The 5822-nt window shown below is 46.5% G+C and overlaps 1 long non-coding RNA gene across 1 annotated transcript; it reads left to right on the top strand.

Annotated features, from left to right (window-relative positions):
* The first annotated feature begins 317 nt into the window (after positions 1-317).
* LOC136308983 (uncharacterized) lies at positions 318-5193 on the top strand. Its single transcript, XR_010726205.1, has 3 exons — positions 318-388; positions 4255-4439; positions 5073-5193. It is a non-coding gene; the product is annotated as an uncharacterized lncRNA (long non-coding RNA).
* The last annotated feature ends 629 nt before the right edge of the window (positions 5194-5822 follow it).

The following is a 5822-nucleotide window of genomic DNA, read 5'->3' as shown; positions in this document are numbered from 1 at the left end:
CGTGCCCACCGCCAGCTTTGTGGGGCCTGAGCCAAGTCAAACAGGGCTACCCACACTTGGGGCTGCACTCGCTCTGTTGGCGTTCCCAGGGGTGGCTGCATCACACCCAGGGGGTCAAATGTTTGCCACCCACCACCGGGAGGAGGCAGTGCACCTGTGCTGCTGTCATGTGCTGGCTTAGCAGCCTGTCCCTGGGCTCCCAAAATAGCTCCTGGTTTGCATTTTCTTTAAAGCACCGAGCACTAACCAAATGCTGAGTCCTCAGCCAAATCTAAACATTTGCCTTGGCTCCGGGCCATCCCAACACAAGGCCCCAGCGCCGGCCCAGGCGGACGCGCCTTAAAAGAGCTTCACAAGTAGAAATTCAGTGGGATCATAAATATGCCAGGTAAGACAGCTGAATCGGCAGGTTAGAGTCCAAGGGGGCGTTATTCAATCCAAGATCGCAGAGAAAAAGGAGGCGCGTGGCCAGCATCCGGGAGCCCAGTGACCCTCAGGGTGGCTTTCCTGCAGTGGGCGCTGCGGTGCCTTCCTGTAGAGCCCGAATGACGATTTGCAGTCTTATGCCTATTTTGTTGGTGCATCCACTGGGGCTCACAGGTGAGAGGTTACTTGGGATGAGGTCATTAGCTGATAGGTGACAGAGTCAGAATTTAAATCAGGCTTTATTTAATTAAAACAAAAATATTTTACGTTGTTTTTACTCAATGATAAGAGGAAACTATGATACGTGAAAATAAAATGATATCTCTTCACGAGAATAAATGAAATATCAGAGTCTGAGTACGAATTAGTTAAAGGGTGGCTTTCTTCGTGGGCAGTCCACAAACCAATGGTCATGGCCTTGACTAGGGCAGAAGACAGAGGTCCAGGTTCAGCTGATTGCCTGTGACGCCTACCCACACCCTGTGCTCTGGCCAGAGTGGGTGACTGTCCAGCATGCTCCTCAGGGCTGTTCTTGTTGCCATTGCCATGCAGTTATGTCTGCAAAGAATGTCTTCTCAGTCTCTGGTTTTTTGAAATCGTAGCCATCCCTCACCCCTGTCTTCAAGACAGATCTCGGCCTCCTCGGCAGGTCATCACTAGAACAGCGCATGCGGCCCGTCATGTGGGTTCTGGTTAAAGTGCAGGTCCCTGCGTCTTGTCTCTTGAGATGCTGTTTCCTTACATTGAAAGTGGGCCCCAGATATCTGTTTGAATAACTATTTAGACTCTTCTGATAAAGAAGGTCTCAGCTTAAGGACAGGCTCTGTCTACGGATGCTCGTCCATTGGAAACTTCACAGTTCTGCTTGTTCCAGTTGTTCCAGTTGTTCCTGGCAGCTGGCAAGACCATGTATCAGCCCAAGGCATCTCTCCTCAGGGGTTCTCACAGAAGGAGACCCCAGGCCACGAGTACCCAGTCGAACCTGGGCCAGGGAAGGGGGACTGAAGTATGTGTGATAGCAGCTTTAGGGTAAACACTCCCCCAATAGGAAGGGCCAGCTTGTGACAGGCGAAGGAGCCTGATGCACAGACCTTTGGCCAATCAGCAGCTCAGGCTGACTCAGGAGTGACCCTAGATCACAAAGCTAAAGGACTCAAACCCCACGGGGTGTGGAAAATCTGAGCAGAAACAAGAGAAACTGCCTATTGGGAAGGAAATAGAGGAAACAGATTTCATTTCACCAAGTCACTAAAACACAAGTGACCAAACAAACAACTAACTCACTCTGAGAAAGGAGGGGAGGATGGTTCTCGTCCAGATTTACTACAATTTCTGACCTAAAATAACCAGTTTCCAATATCTAAGTTATAAGACCTGCAAATACACAGGAGTGTGTGACCCATTTACAGAGGGGAAGAAATCAGCCATTACCAACTGCCGCTGAAGGTCAACATAGCAGAGAAAGGTTTCAAAGCACCTATTCTAAGTGTCTTCAAAGAGCTAGAGGAAACTGTGCTTTACAAATTAGGGGGGAGGAGGTTGACATCGTCCCATACAGAGAATAGAAATGAAGACAAAAGTTATAAAAAAAAAAGCCTAGATGTTGAAAAATATAACATCCAGGATGAGGCAAAACAGAGGTGGCAAAAGAGGCATCCTTGTGGTATTAACGATAAGTTTTTACAACAGAGATCCAGCCATGAAGGCCAATTGGTGCTAGCGGAGAGATAAACATGTAACCAGTGGGATAGGGTGGAGGATGAAGACATACACCTGTACACCTACGGTCAGTTGATTTAGACAAAGGAGCCAAGACCATTCATTTGGGGAAAAAAATAGTCTCTTCAACAAACATTATGGAGAAAACTGGCTATCTGCATGCCTAGAGAACGAATTTGGACCCTTACCTCACACTATGCAAATAAAAAATATGAACTCAAAAGGAGTTATAAATGTAAAAACTAGAACTATAAAAAAATAAGGAAAATAGCATAGGACTAAATCTTAGATGACACAATTTTTTTTAATGTAACACAAAAGCATGAGGGATGTAAGGGGAAATGATTGTTATACTACATAAAAATTAAAATAATAGATTTATTAGACTACATGAAATTTAGACCACTTGGCCACAATACCCAGGTGCCTAGGCTACATGAAAATTAAAAATTAGACTACTTAAAATTTAAAATTGTAAGTAATACCATCCAGAAAGTAGGAAAGTGATGTATGGAATAAGAAAAAAAATATTTGAGAATCATAAATTGCTATGGGACTTGTCCCCAGAATGTGTAAAGAATTCTTATAATTCAATAGTTAAAAGATAAGCAACCCTATTAAAAATTGGGCAAATAATCTCAATAAACATTTCTCCAAAGAAGATGTACCAGTGGCCGACAAACACCAGAAAAGATGCTCAACAGCATTAGCCATGAAGGAAAGGTAAATCAAATACCCAGTGAGAGACCACTTTGTGCTCACTGGAATGTCTGTCGTAGAAAAGGCAGGAAATAGCACAAGTTTCTAAGGATGGGGACTTGTCAAAACCCTTGTACACTGATGGCAAAAATGTGACATACTTCAGCCACTTTTGAACTACCGCTAGACAAATTCCTCAAAGATTTTACCTTGCAGTGGCTGTGTTCCTCATTAATTCTGCTTCTTGCCACCTACCTAAGAGCAATGGAAATGCATCCAAGCAAAAAAAAAAATTGTATGCAAACGTCATTACAGCATTACCAAGAAGAGCCAAATGGAAGAAAGAACCCAAATGTCCATCAACTGACAGATGAGCAAAGAAGTAAAAAAAAAAAGGTGCTATGTCCATACAAGGGAATATTCTTCAGTGGTTGGGAAAAAATTAAACACAGATGCATTCAACAGGGAACTTGAAATCATCATGCTAAGTGGAAAAAAACCAGTCACCAAATACCACACGTTGTGTGATTCCCTGTAATTCAGGTAAGGCAACTCTGTAGAGACAGAAAAGAGATTGGGGAATACTGAGGGCAGCATAGGGGACTGGGTATGGGGGAAATGAAGACTGATGACTAATGGTTTATGGATTTCTTTTTAGTCAGAAGAAAATGATCTAAAATTAGATACTGGTGGTACTGCGCAACCCTGTGAATACACTAAAAAATGTTAAATTGTGCACTTTAAATGCAAGAGTCTTTTGGCATGTTATCTATATTGCAATAAGCCCCTGAAGAGAGACTACAGCAGGTAGATTATGGTTCACTTGTACGTTAAATACTCTATAGCAGCAGTTCTCAACCTGTGGGTCGCAACCCCAGCAGGGGTCGAACGACCAAAACACAGGAGTTGCCTAAAGCCATTGGAAATACATATTTTATTTAAAAATGTATTGTATAATAAATATGTATTTTCCAATGGCTTTAGGTGATCCCTGTGTTTCGGTCGTTCGACCCCCGCCGGGGTCGCGACCCACAGGTTAAAAACCACTGTTCTATAGGAACGAGAATAAACAAATCTACCTGGGAAACATGGGCGTACCTTACAAAGATGATGTTGAGCAAAAGGCATCAGCCACAAAAAAATGTGCCTGCTGTGTGACCCCTAGCTACATGACCCATGGGGGGAGAAATAGTAATGGGGTTACCTTTGGGAACGGGAGGTGGGGGTCAAGCAGGCGGAGCCGGGGATAGGATCCGACTTCATCTGTAGCACTGATCAAATGGGGTGGGTGGGGGGGTGGTGCTCAGTCTGTGACATTGATTGAGGTCAGCCCTCCTGGTTTTGTGCCTTTCGGAACGCACGGGACACTTCCACAAAACGACGCTAAAACACGCTGTCTCATCATTTCAGTACGAACCTCTCTTTGTGAGCTGTGGAGGGGGAGCAGCTGGCCACACAGGATCTTCAGTTTGGTGACAAGCTCCCTGTGGGTTCAGCAATAATCATCAAGAGCCCCACGCAGAGCCTATGAAGATGGCCCAAGTCTCTAGATCAAGAAGGCATACCAAACACTTCAACTGCTTCTGTTCCACCAGGTACCCCTGACCTGGCAGAAAACACGACTTTGCCTAACCAGGAGCAAGGGAGGTAGCAGTGGGCCAGATGGTTGGGGGTCTCAGGAAGTAGACCACAGACCGATAGAATGGTCAAAAAAAAAAAAAAAAAAGAGGCAGAGATTGTGTCAACACATGGAGGCAGCTCTGGGGGAGCCAGCCATTCATAGCCGTGGGCTCCAGGGAGCTGGGTGGTCCACGGGCAGTCATTGGACAATACCTGGAACAAGGCGAGGGGGCCGCATTTGGAGCAGCAGGGCCTGAGACACTATGTCCCTCTGGCCTGGGCACAGAGAGTGTAGGAAGAGGGGCAGCTCCTACCGGTACAGTGAGGGGACATGCCTTTTATCTTTGGCTCCATTGCTGACATTCAGAGGTGCCCTCATTGCTCGCCATTCAAACTGCCCACTGAGGAGCAGAGCAGGCACCATGGGCTTGTTGGAAATACTCTCTCAATCCTGCCCCAGACCTACCGAGTCAGCCTTCCTTCCCACTGGCTGGGGGCTATGCCTCCTGAGCAGATTGAACCTTGAGAAACTCATGTCCTAAAACTTACAATGCACCATAGCAATGCTGTTGACGTGCCTGTCACTCCATTCTGCGGTGTTCTTTCAGACTGGTAAGAGAAATCCCCCTCCAACCTCGGCGCTGCCAGATGAACGAACACGCCACATCATTCAGAGGTCTCCAGTGGCAGAGAGCCCGCAGAACACATCTCTGCAGACATACAGAAAGGTATTCATTAGAAGGAACCAGTTTATTCCATTATGACGCCGGCCTGTCACAGCATGTGCAGGGTGAGTTGACAAGAAGGAGACCCAGTAGAGCAGGTAGCATCAGTTCTAGTCCAGGTGCAAAGGTCTGAGCACCCCGGAGAGCCCGTGGCATTGTCTGTGTCTAAGGCATGGCATGCTGCGGACCCGGGGAGAGCTGAGGTTCTGGTCTAGTCGGAGGGAGGCAAAAGCTTGCAGATGTCTTCGTTTAGAGGTGGGCGGGCAGGAGGGGTCCGCTTGCATTCTGGGGAACTCCTCCTCTCTGTTCTCCGCAGGCCTCCAGTGGATGAGATCCTGTCAAAAAGGGGAGGGCGGGCTGCTCTCCTTGGTCTCCTGAGTCAAATGTTAACCCAAACTCTCCACATGTCCAGAATAACGTCTGACCAAGGGTCTGGGGATTGATGTCGAGTTGACACAAAAGGAACCATCATGCTTACTGCTGACTGAATTTTTTCAGTGTGCAGTGCCTTAACATTGTCCCTAGGTTCTAGGTTCTCGGGAACTGTGACTCGAAGCGAGAAAAACATGCCAGTAAGCCAATGGTACCCCAGGCTAGTTGATAAAAACCATTCTGAGTTAAGGTTCTACAGCA

The sequence above is a fragment of the Saccopteryx bilineata genome, chromosome 6, assembly GCF_036850765.1.
Source record: "Saccopteryx bilineata isolate mSacBil1 chromosome 6, mSacBil1_pri_phased_curated, whole genome shotgun sequence".
Taxonomy (NCBI): Eukaryota; Metazoa; Chordata; class Mammalia; order Chiroptera; family Emballonuridae; genus Saccopteryx; species Saccopteryx bilineata.
This window is presented reverse-complemented; position numbering and strand designations above follow the sequence as displayed.